The 11,731-nt window shown below is 63.2% G+C and overlaps 2 non-coding genes across 2 annotated transcripts; both read left to right on the forward strand.

Moving 5' to 3' along the window:
- Nucleotides 1-434: 434 nt before the first annotated feature.
- On the forward strand, nt 435-553 carry LOC131863572 (5S ribosomal RNA). The gene has a single exon (XR_009362472.1). It is a non-coding gene; the product is annotated as a 5S ribosomal RNA (ribosomal RNA).
- A 7,817-nt stretch (nt 554-8,370) lies between these two features.
- LOC131863597 (5S ribosomal RNA) lies at nt 8,371-8,489 on the forward strand. Its single transcript, XR_009362496.1, has one exon. It is a non-coding gene; the product is annotated as a 5S ribosomal RNA (ribosomal RNA).
- Nucleotides 8,490-11,731: the final 3,242 nt, after the last annotated feature.

An 11,731-nucleotide genomic window follows, 5' to 3' on the forward strand; every position in this document is an offset into this window, starting at 1 on the left:
CCCGAAACTTGTGTTTTGGTGCTTGATCCCTATTTTGGGTGCCCACCTTGCACCAAGTGCGCACCCGGGGCAAACCGAGCGCCTTGGTGCACCGGGGCAAGATCGAGCGTGCACCCGAGGCGCCCCGAACATGCACCAAGGTGCACTCGGCCCACATGTGAGCGCAGGTCGTTGCGCCCGAGGTGGTGTGTGGGCACCGCGTTGCAGACGGGACACTGCACGCACACGACGCCCCCTCCAGGTGCACGCACGTAGGCCGGGCCGGGTGCACACCCGACGCCCTAGCAAGGTGCGCGCACCCGGGCAGGGCTCACACTTGGCGAACGGGGCGCACTTCGCGAGGGAGGGTGTGCACCTCGACGGGGGTGGGTGGCCGGGGTGGATTCGCACGTGGGTCGCGGTTTGCTAAGTACACACTGCGACAAGCTCATAACGGGTGCGATCATACCAGCATTAGTGCACCGGATCCCATCAGAACTCCGCAGTTAAGCGCGCTTGGGCCGGAGTAGTACTGGGATGGGTGACCTCCCGGGAAGTCCCGGTGTTGCACCCTTTTTTAGTTTTTCGCCGGGCGTCGCAATGCTATTTGAATAAACCTTTTGCCCGTTTGCGTTCTCGTCGGGGCCGGGCCGGGCCGGGGTGCGCTGCCCGCACTACCGCGCGCGCGGGGGCGACACCGAGCGCGCACCCGAGGCACCCCGAGCACACAGGCCACGGTGCAACCCGGGCGTTGTGCGCGCACCCCGGTGCGCCCGAGGTGCTGCGCGCGCACCCAGGTGAAATCGGTGTGCACCTCGGCCAGTGCGCGCTCGGTCGAGTCGCGCACGTTGGCCAAGGTGCACGGTGATGTTTCTTACTCTAAGGTTCCGCACCAGACGCCCGGGACAGGTGAGCGAAGCTGGGCGGGGCCGGGTGCGCGGCCGGGGCAGGTGCACGCAGCTGGAGAGAGCTTTGGAGCACACTTCGGAGCGCACCAATGATGCGCTCCATTCAAAAGTTTCCTGAAAAGGCAAAAAAAGTTGAGATTATAGAATTTCCCACTTGAGAGATTGTAAAAAAAAAAAATTTAAAATGAAGGAAACGCGGGTGCCAAGGTGTGCGCAGCCCAGCCAAGGTGTGCGCACCAAGGCGCCCACCCTGGCGAAGGTGCACGCAAGGTGCGCACCCGAGGCAAACCGGACAATTAACCCAACTTTCGACTTCGCGCGCACCTTGGAGCGCACTTCGGAGCGCTCCTTGGTGCGCACCAATCTTGGGCACCTCGGAGTGCACCATGGCGCCCACCAAGGTGCGCACCCGGGGCAAACCGAGCTCCGACTTCGTGCGCACCTTGGAGCGCACGAAAGGTGCGCACCATGGCGCCCACCAAGGTGCGCAGCCCAGCCAAGGCGTGCGCATCAAGGTGCGCACCCTGGCGAAGGTGCGCACCCGGGGCAAACCGAGCTCCGACTTCGTGCGCACCTTGGAGCGCACAAAAGGTGCGCAACCCAGCCAAGGTGTGCGCACCCCGGTCAAACCGAGCTCCGAATCGTGCGCACCAGAGGTGCACGCCATCGTGCGCACCTTGGAGCACACTTCGGAGCCCTCCTTGGTGCGCGCCGATGTTGCGCACCTCGGAGCGCACCCGGGGAAAACAATGCAATTAACCCGACTTTCGACTTCGTGGGCACCTCGGAGCGCTCTCGGGTTCGCACCTCGGAGCACACCGAGGTGCGCACCTTTGATGCGCTGCCTTCACCAATTTCCAGAAAAGGCAAGAAAACATTGAGAAGGTGTGCGCACCGAGGTGCCCACCCTGGCGAAGGTGCACGCGAGGTGCGCACCCGGGGCAAACCGGGCTCCGACTTCGTGCACGCCGCACCTTGGAGCACACTTCGGAGCGCTCCTTGGTGCGCACCAGGGCGCGCAACCCAGCCGAGGTGCCCACCCCGGCGAAGGTGCACGCGAGGTGCGCACCCGGGGCAAACCGGGCTCCGACTTCGTGCACGCCATGGTGCCCACCGCGGCGAAGGTGCACGCGAGGTGCGCACCCGGGGCAAACCGGGCTCCGACTTCGTGCACGCCGCACCTTGGAGCACACTTCGGAGCGCTCCTTGGTGCGCACCATGGTGCCCACCAGGGCGCGCAACCCCGCCGAAGGTGCACGCGAGGTGCGCACCCGGGGCAAACCGGGCTCCGACTTCGTGCACGCCGCACCTTGGAGCACACTTCGGAGCGCTCCTTGGTGCGCACCATGGTGCCCACCAGGGCGCGCAACCCCGCCGAAGGTGCACGCGAGGTGCGCACCCGGGGCAAACCGGGCTCCGACTTCGTGCACGCCATGGTGCGCACCGCGGCGAAGGTGCGCACCCGGGGCAAACCGGGCTCCGACTTCGTGCACGCCGCACCTTGGAGCACACTTCGGAGCGCTCCTTGGTGCGCACCAGGGCGCGCAACCCAGCCGAGGTGCCCACCCCGGCGAAGGTGCACGCGAGGTGCGTACCCGGGGCAAACCGGGCTCCGACTTCGTGCACGCCGCACCTTGGAGCACACTTCGGAGCGCTCCTTGGTGCGCACCATGGTGCCCACCAGGCCGCGCAACCCAGCCAAGGTGTGCGCACCAAGGTGCACGCGAGGTGCGCACCCGGGGCAAACCGGGGTCCGACTTCGTGCACGCCGCACCTTGGAGCACACATCGGGGCGCTCCCGGGTTCGCACCGGCGTTGCGCACCGTGGTGGGCACCTCGGAGCACACCAAGGTGGGCAGCGAGGTGCGCACCTTTGATGCGATGCCTTCACTAATTTCCATAAAAGGCAAAAAAAAAACGAGATTTTAAAATTTCCGTTTTGAAAGATAGTGAGAAAAAGGGAATGCTGGTGCCATCTTGAGCCCGCCCTGGTGCGCAGCCCAGCCAAGGTGTGCGCACCAAGGTGCCCACCCTGGCGAAGGTGCGCGCCCGGGCAATTAATCCAACTTCCAACTTCGCGCGCGCCAGGGTGGGAGCGCACCCAACAACCGGGCCTGGGAAGAGCCAATGCGAGAAACCCCACCAAACGCTCTGACAAAAAAAGAGGGGGCGCTCCAGTAACCCCGCTTCGGAGCGCACCCTGGGCAAACCCAGCCAAGGTGCCCACCCCGGCCAAGGTGCAGGCGAGGTGCGCACCCGGGGCAAACCGGGCTCCGACAACGTGCACGCCGCACCTTGGAGCACACTTCGTAGCGCTCCTGGGTGCGCACCTCAGAGCACACCAAGGTGGGCAGCGAGGTGCGCACCTTTGATGCGCTGCCTTCACTAATTTCCAGAAAAGGCAAAAAAAAAAGGAGATTTTAAAATTTCCGTTTTGAAAGATAGTGAAAAAAACGGAACGCGCGTGCCATCTTGAGCCCGCCCTGGTGCGCAGCCCAGGTAAGGTGCCCACCCTGGCAAAGGTGCGCACCCGGGCAATTAACCCTACTTCCGACTTCGTGCGCGCCAGGGTGGCAACCGGGCCTCGGAAGAGCCAATGCGAGAAACCCCACCAAACGCTCCGACAAAAAAAGAGGCGGCGCTCCAATAACCCCGCTTCGGAGCGCAGCCGGGGCAAACCCAGCCAAGGTGCCCACCCCGACGAAGGTGCACGCGAGGTGCGCACCCGGGGCAAACCGGGCTCCGACAACGTGCACGCAGCACCTTGGAGCACACTTCGAAGCACTCCCGGGTGCCCACCGGCGTTGCGCACCGTGGTGGGCAGCGAGGTGCGCACCTTTGATGCGCTGCCTTCACTAATTTCCAGAAAAAGGCAAAAAAAAATGAGATTTTAAAATTTCCGTTTTGAAAGATAGTGAAAAAAAAGGAACGCGGGTGCCATCTTGAGCCCGCCCTGGTGCGCAGCCCAGGCAAGGCATGCGCACCAAGGTGCCCACCCGAGGTGCACACCCGGGGCAAACCGGGCTCCGACTTCGTGCAGGCCGCACCTTGGAGCACACTTCGGAGCGCTCCTTGGTGCGCACCATGGTGCCCACCAGGGCGCGCAACCCAGCCAAGGTCTGCACACCAAGGTGCCCACCCCGGCGAAGGTGCACGCGAGGTGCGCACCCGGGGCAAACCGGGCTCCGACTTCGTGCACGCCATGGTGCCCACCGCGGCGAAGGTGCACGCGAGGTGCGCACCCGGGGCAAACCGGGCTCCGACTTCGTGCACGCCGCACCTTGGAGCACACTTCGGAGCGCTCCTTGGTGCGCACCATGGTGCCCACCAGGGCGCGCAACCCAGCCAAGGTGTGCGCACCAAGGTGCACGCGAGGTGCGCACCCGGGGCAAACCGGGGTCCGACTTCGTGCACGCCGCACCTTGGAGCACACATCGGAGCGCTCCCAGGTTCGCACCAGCGTTGCGCACCTTTGATGCGCTGCCTTCACTAATTTCAAGAAAAGGCAAAAAAAAACGAGATTTTAAAATTTCCGTTCTGAAAGATAGTGAAAAAAACGGAACGCGGGTGCCATCTTGAGCCCTTCCTGGTGCGCAGCCCAGGCAAGTTGTGCGCACCAAGGTGCCCACCCTGGCGGAGGTGCGCGCCCGGGGCAATCCGGGCTCCGACTTCGTGCACTGCATGGTGCCCACCAAGGCGCGCAACCCAGCCAAGGTGCCCACCGCAGCGAAGGTGCACGCGAGGTGCGCACCCGAGGTGCACACCCGGGGCAAACCGGGCTCCGACTTCGTGCACGCCGCACCTTGGAGCACACTTCAGAGCGCTCCTTGGTGCGCACCAGGGCGCGCAACCCAGCCGAGGTGCCCACCCCGGCGAAGGTGCACGCGAGGTGCGCACCCGGGGCAAACCGGGCTCCGACTTCGTGCACGCCATGGTGCCCACCGCGGCGAAGGTGCGCACCCGGGGCAAACCGGGCTCCGACTTCGTGCACGCCGCACCTTGGAGCACACTTCGGAGCGCTCCTTGGTGCGCACCATGGTGCCCACCAGGCCGCGCAACCCAGCCAAGGTGTGCGCACCAAGGTGCACGCGAGGTGCGCACCCGGGGCAAACCGGGGTCCGACTTCGTGCACGCCGCACCTTGGAGCACACATCGGGGCGCTCCCGGGTTCGCACCGGCGTTGCGCACCGTGGTGGGCACCTCGGAGCACACCAAGGTGGGCAGCGAGGTGCGCACCTTTGATGCGATGCCTTCACTAATTTCCATAAAAGGCAAAAAAAAAACGAGATTTTAAAATTTCCGTTTTGAAAGATAGTGAGAAAAAGGGAATGCTGGTGCCATCTTGAGCCCGCCCTGGTGCGCAGCCCAGCCAAGGTTTGCGCACCAAGGTGCCCACCCTGGCGAAGGTGCGCGCCCGGGCAATTAACCCAACTTCCAACTTCGCGCGCGCCAGGGTGGGAGCGCACCCAACAACCGGGCCTGGGAAGAGCCAATGCGAGAAACCCCACCAAACTCTCTGACAAAAAAAGAGGGGGCGCTCCAGTAACCCCGCTTCGGAGCGCACCCTGGGCAAACCCAGCCAAGGTGCCCACCCCGGCCAAGGTGCAGGCGAGGTGCGCACCCGGGGCAAACCGGGCTCCGACAACGTGCACGCCGCACCTTGGAGCACACTTCGTAGCGCTCCCGGGTGCGCACCTCAGAGCACACCAAGGTGGGCAGCGAGGTGCGCACCTTTGATGCGCTGCCTTCACTAATTTCCAGAAAAGGCAAAAAAAAAAGGAGATTTTAAAATTTCCGTTTTGAAAGATAGTGAAAAAAACGGAACGCGCGTGCCATCTTGAGCCCGCCCTGGTGCGCAGCCCAGGTAAGGTGCCACCCTGGCAAAGGTGCGCACCCGGGCAATTAACCCTACTTCCGACTTCGTGCGCGCCAGGGTGGCAACCGGGCCTCGGAAGAGCCAATGCGAGAAACCCCACCAAACGCTCCGACAAAAAAAGAGGCGGCGCTCCAATAACCCCGCTTCGGAGCGCAGCCGGGGCAAACCAAGCCAAGGTGCCCACCCCGACGAAGGTGCACGCGAGGTGCGCACCCGGGGCAAACCGGGCTCCGACAACGTGCACGCAGCACCTTGGAGCACACTTCGAAGCACTCCCGGGTGCCCACCGGCGTTGCGCACCGTGGTGGGCAGCGAGGTGCGCACCTTTGATGCGCTGCCTTCACTAATTTCCAGAAAAAGGCAAAAAAAAATGAGATTTTAAAATTTCCGTTTTGAAAGATAGTGAAAAAAAAGGAACGCGGGTGCCATCTTGAGCCCGCCCTGGTGCGCAGCCCAGGCAAGGCATGCGCACCAAGGTGCCCACCCGAGGTGCACACCCGGGGCAAACCGGGCTCCGACTTCGTGCAGGCCGCACCTTGGAGCACACTTCGGAGCGCTCCTTGGTGCGCACCATGGTGCCCACCAGGGCGCACCCGAGGCAAACCGGGCTCCGACTTCGTGCACGCCGCACCTTGGAGCACACATCGGAGCGCTCCCAGGTTCGCACCAGCGTTGCGCACCTTTGATGCGCTGCCTTCACTAATTTCCAGAAAAGGCAAAAAAAAACGATATTTTAAAATTTCCGTTCTGAAAGATAGTGAAAAAAACGGAACGCGGGTGCCATCTTGAGCCCTTCCTGATGCGCAGCCCAGGCAAGTTGTGCGCACCAAGGTGCCCACCCTGGCGGAGGTGCGCGCCCGGGGCAAACCGGGCTCCGACTTCGTGCACTGCATGGTGCCCACCAAGGCGCGCAACCCAGCCAAGGTGCCCACCGCAGCGAAGGTGCACGCGAGGTGCGCACCCGAGGTGCACACCCGGGGCAAACCGGGCTCCGACTTCGTGCACGCCGCACCTTGGAGCACACTTCAGAGCGCTCCTTGGTACGCACCAGGGCGCGCAACCCAGCCAAGGTGCTCACCCCGGCGAAGGTGCACGCGAGGTGCGCACCCGGGGCAAACCGGGCTCGGACTTCGTGCACGCCGCACCTTGGAGCACACATCGGAGCGCTCCCGGGTTCGCACCAGCATTGCGCACCTTTGATGCGCTGCCTTCACTAATTTCCAGAAAAGGCAAAAAAAGGAAAAAAATGAGATTTTAAAATTTCCGTTTTGAAAGATAGTGAAAAAAACGGAACGCGGGTGCCATCTTGAGCCCGCCCTGGTGTGCAGCCCAGGCAAGTTGTGCGCACCAAGGCACCCACCCTGGCCAAGGTGGGTCACGGGGTGGGTCCTAGGGTGGGTAACGGGGTGGGTACTAAGGTGCGTGCCAAGGTGGGTCATAGGGTGGGTGCCAAGGTGGGCACCAGGGTGGGTGTGCACCAACCCTAGCCAGGGTAGGTCACGGGGTGGTTGTCGGGGTGGGCGTCAAGGAGCCAAGGTGGGTGGCAAGTAGCCAAGTTGCGTGCCAAGGTGGGTGTCGGGGTGGGTGCCAAGGATCCAAGGTGGGTGCCAAGGAACCAAGGTGGGTGTCTGGGTGGGTGCCGAGGTGGGAGCCAGGGTGGGTCCCAAGGTGAGTGCAAAGGTGGGTGCCAGGGTCAAGGTGAGTGCCAATGTGGGTTCCAAGGTGCCAGGGTCAGGGTGAGTGCCAATGTGGGTTCAAAGGTGCTAAGTTGGGTGCGAGGTTGGGTGCGAGGGTGGGTGGGTGCCAAGGTGTGCTAGGTGGAAGCCCGGGTGGGTCGGCATCCCATGGGTGTCGAGTTGGGTGCCTGATGGGTGCTTCTTGTCAAGTTTTAGTCGTCGGGACTCATTTCGAGCCTTAGAGGTCGTTTCTTGTCCGGTTGCCCTGTCTTCGACCTGGGAACCCAATTTTGGTCCTCGGGTCCCATTTTTTTTTGTCTCGCATCCCACTTTTGGCCTGTGGCCTTTTCGGGGTCGATTCTCGTTTTGGGCATCAGAGCATGTTTCTTCTCCTAAAACCCAATATTTGTTTATTAAGTCTCGGAACACATTTTTGTTCTCGTGGACCCATCATGGGTCTTGGAACGCATTTGTGGTCCTTGGGTCCCATTTTGCATCCCGAAACTTGTGTTTTGGTGCTTGATCCCTATTTTGGGTGCCCACCTTGCACCAAGTGCGCACCCGGGGCAAACCGAGCGCCTTGGTGCACCGGGGCAAGATCGAGCGTGCACCCGAGGCGCCCCGAACATGCACCAAGGTGCACTCGGCCCACATGTGAGCGCAGGTCGTTGCGCCCGAGGTGGTGTGTGGGCACCGCGTTGCAGACGGGACACTGCACGCACACGACGCCCCCTACAGGTGCACGCACGTAGGCCGGGCCGGGTGCACACCCGACGCCCTAGCAAGGTGCGCGCACCCGGGCAGGGCTCACACTTGGCGAACGGGGCGCACTTCGCGAGGGAGGGTGTGCACCTCGACGGGGGTGGGTGGCCGGGGTGGATTCGCACGTGGGTCGCGGTTTGCTAAGTACACACTGCGACAAGCTCATAACGGGTGCGATCATACCAGCGTTAGTGCACCGGATCCCATCAGAACTCCGCAGTTAAGCGCGCTTGGGCCGGAGTAGTACTGGGATGGGTGACCTCCCGGGAAGTCCCGGTGTTGCACCCTTTTTTAGTTTTTCGCCGGGCATCGCAATGCTATTTGAATAAACCTTTTGCCCGTTTGCGTTCTCGTCGGGGCCGGGCCGGGCCGGGGTGCGCTGCCCGCACTACCGCGCGCGCGGGGGCGACACCGAGCGCGCACCCGAGGCGCCCCGAGCACACAGGCCACGGTGCAACCCGGGCGTTGTGCGCGCACCCCGGTGCGCCCGAGGTGCTGCGCGCGCACCCAGGTGAAATCGGTGTGCACCTCGGCCAGTGCGCGCTCGGTCGAGTCGCGCACGTTGGCCAAGGTGCACGGTGATGTTTCTTACTCTAAGGTTCCGCACCAGACGCCCGGGACAGGTGAGCGAAGCTGGGCGGGGCCGGGTGCGCGGCCGGGGCAGGTGCACGCAGCTGGAGAGAGCTTTGGAGCACACTTCGGAGCGCACCAATGATGCGCTCCATTCAAAAGTTTCCTGAAAAGGCAAAAAAAGTTGAGATTATAGAATTTCCCACTTGAGAGATTGTAAAAAAAAAAAATTTAAAATGAAGGAAACGCGGGTGCCAAGGTGTGCGCAGCCCAGCCAAGGTGTGCGCACCAAGGCGCCCACCCTGGCGAAGGTGCACGCAAGGTGCGCACCCGAGGCAAACCGGACAATTAACCCAACTTTCGACTTCGCGCGCACCTTGGAGCGCACTTCGGAGCGCTCCTTGGTGCGCACCAATCTTGGGCACCTCGGAGTGCACCATGGCGCCCACCAAGGTGCGCACCCGGGGCAAACCGAGCTCCGACTTCGTGCGCACCTTGGAGCGCACGAAAGGTGCGCACCATGGCGCCCACCAAGGTGCGCAGCCCAGCCAAGGCGTGCGCATCAAGGTGCGCACCCTGGCGAAGGTGCGCACCCGGGGCAAACCGAGCTCCGACTTCGTGCGCACCTTGGAGCGCACAAAAGGTGCGCAACCCAGCCAAGGTGTGCGCACCCCGGTCAAACCGAGCTCCGAATCGTGCGCACCAGAGGTGCACGCCATCGTGCGCACCTTGGAGCACACTTCGGAGCCCTCCTTGGTGCGCGCCGATGTTGCGCACCTCGGAGCGCACCCGGGGAAAACAATGCAATTAACCCGACTTTCGACTTCGTGGGCACCTCGGAGCGCTCTCGGGTTCGCACCTCGGAGCACACCGAGGTGCGCACCTTTGATGCGCTGCCTTCACCAATTTCCAGAAAAGGCAAGAAAACATTGAGAAGGTGTGCGCACCGAGGTGCCCACCCTGGCGAAGGTGCACGCGAGGTGCGCACCCGGGGCAAACCGGGCTCCGACTTCGTGCACGCCGCACCTTGGAGCACACTTCGGAGCGCTCCTTGGTGCGCACCAGGGCGCGCAACCCAGCCGAGGTGCCCACCCCGGCGAAGGTGCACGCGAGGTGCGCACCCGGGGCAAACCGGGCTCCGACTTCGTGCACGCCATGGTGCCCACCGCGGCGAAGGTGCACGCGAGGTGCGCACCCGGGGCAAACCGGGCTCCGACTTCGTGCACGCCGCACCTTGGAGCACACTTCGGAGCGCTCCTTGGTGCGCACCATGGTGCCCACCAGGGCGCGCAACCCCGCCGAAGGTGCACGCGAGGTGCGCACCCGGGGCAAACCGGGCTCCGACTTCGTGCACGCCGCACCTTGGAGCACACTTCGGAGCGCTCCTTGGTGCGCACCATGGTGCCCACCAGGGCGCGCAACCCCGCCGAAGGTGCACGCGAGGTGCGCACCCGGGGCAAACCGGGCTCCGACTTCGTGCACGCCGCACCTTGGAGCACACTTCGGAGCGCTCCTTGGTGCGCACCAGGGCGCGCAACCCAGCCGAGGTGCCCACCCCGGCGAAGGTGCGTACCCGGGGCAAACCGGGCTCCGACTTCGTGCACGCCGCACCTTGGAGCACACTTCGGAGCGCTCCTTGGTGCGCACCATGGTGCCCACCAGGCCGCGCAACCCAGCCAAGGTGTGCGCACCAAGGTGCACGCGAGGTGCGCACCCGGGGCAAACCGGGGTCCGACTTCGTGCACGCCGCACCTTGGAGCACACATCGGGGCGCTCCCGGGTTCGCACCGGCGTTGCGCACCGTGGTGGGCACCTCGGAGCACACCAAGGTGGGCAGCGAGGTGCGCACCTTTGATGCGATGCCTTCACTAATTTCCATAAAAGGCAAAAAAAAAACGAGATTTTAAAATTTCCGTTTTGAAAGATAGTGAGAAAAAGGGAATGCTGGTGCCATCTTGAGCCCGCCCTGGTGCGCAGCCCAGCCAAGGTGTGCGCACCAAGGTGCCCACCCTGGCGAAGGTGCGCGCCCGGGCAATTAACCCAACTTCCAACTTCGCGCGCGCCAGGGTGGGAGCGCACCCAACAACCGGGCCTGGGAAGAGCCAATGCGAGAAACCCCACCAAACGCTCTGACAAAAAAAGAGGGGGCGCTCCAGTAACCCCGCTTCGGAGCGCACCCTGGGCAAACCCAGCCAAGGTGCCCACCCCGGCCAAGGTGCAGGCGAGGTGCGCACCCGGGGCAAACCGGGCTCCGACAACGTGCACGCCGCACCTTGGAGCACACTTCGTAGCGCTCCCGGGTGCGCACCTCAGAGCACACCAAGGTGGGCAGCGAGGTGCGCACCTTTGATGCGCTGCCTTCACTAATTTCCAGAAAAGGCAAAAAAAAAAGGAGATTTTAAAATTTCCGTTTTGAAAGATAGTGAAAAAAACGGAACGCGCGTGCCATCTTGAGCCCGCCCTGGTGCGCAGCCCAGGTAAGGTGCCCACCCTGGCAAAGGTGCGCACCCGGGCAATTAACCCTACTTCCGACTTCGTGCGCGCCAGGGTGGCAACCGGGCCTCGGAAGAGCCAATGCGAGAAACCCCACCAAACGCTCCGACAAAAAAAGAGGCGGCGCTCCAATAACCCCGCTTCGGAGCGCAGCCGGGGCAAACCCAGCCAAGGTGCCCACCCCGACGAAGGTGCACGCGAGGTGCGCACCCGGGGCAAACCGGGCTCCGACAACGTGCACGCAGCACCTTGGAGCACACTTCGAAGCACTCCCGGGTGCCCACCGGCGTTGCGCACCGTGGTGGGCAGCGAGGTGCGCACCTTTGATGCGCTGCCTTCACTAATTTCCAGAAAAAGGCAAAAAAAAATGAGATTTTAAAATTTCCGTTTTGAAAGATAGTGAAAAAAAAGGAACGCGGGTGCCATCTTGAGCCCGCCCTGGTGCGCAGCCCAGGCAAGGCATGCGC

Source organism: Cryptomeria japonica, unplaced genomic scaffold, assembly GCF_030272615.1.
Source record: "Cryptomeria japonica unplaced genomic scaffold, Sugi_1.0 HiC_scaffold_65, whole genome shotgun sequence".
NCBI classification, from domain to species: domain Eukaryota; kingdom Viridiplantae; phylum Streptophyta; class Pinopsida; order Cupressales; family Cupressaceae; genus Cryptomeria; species Cryptomeria japonica.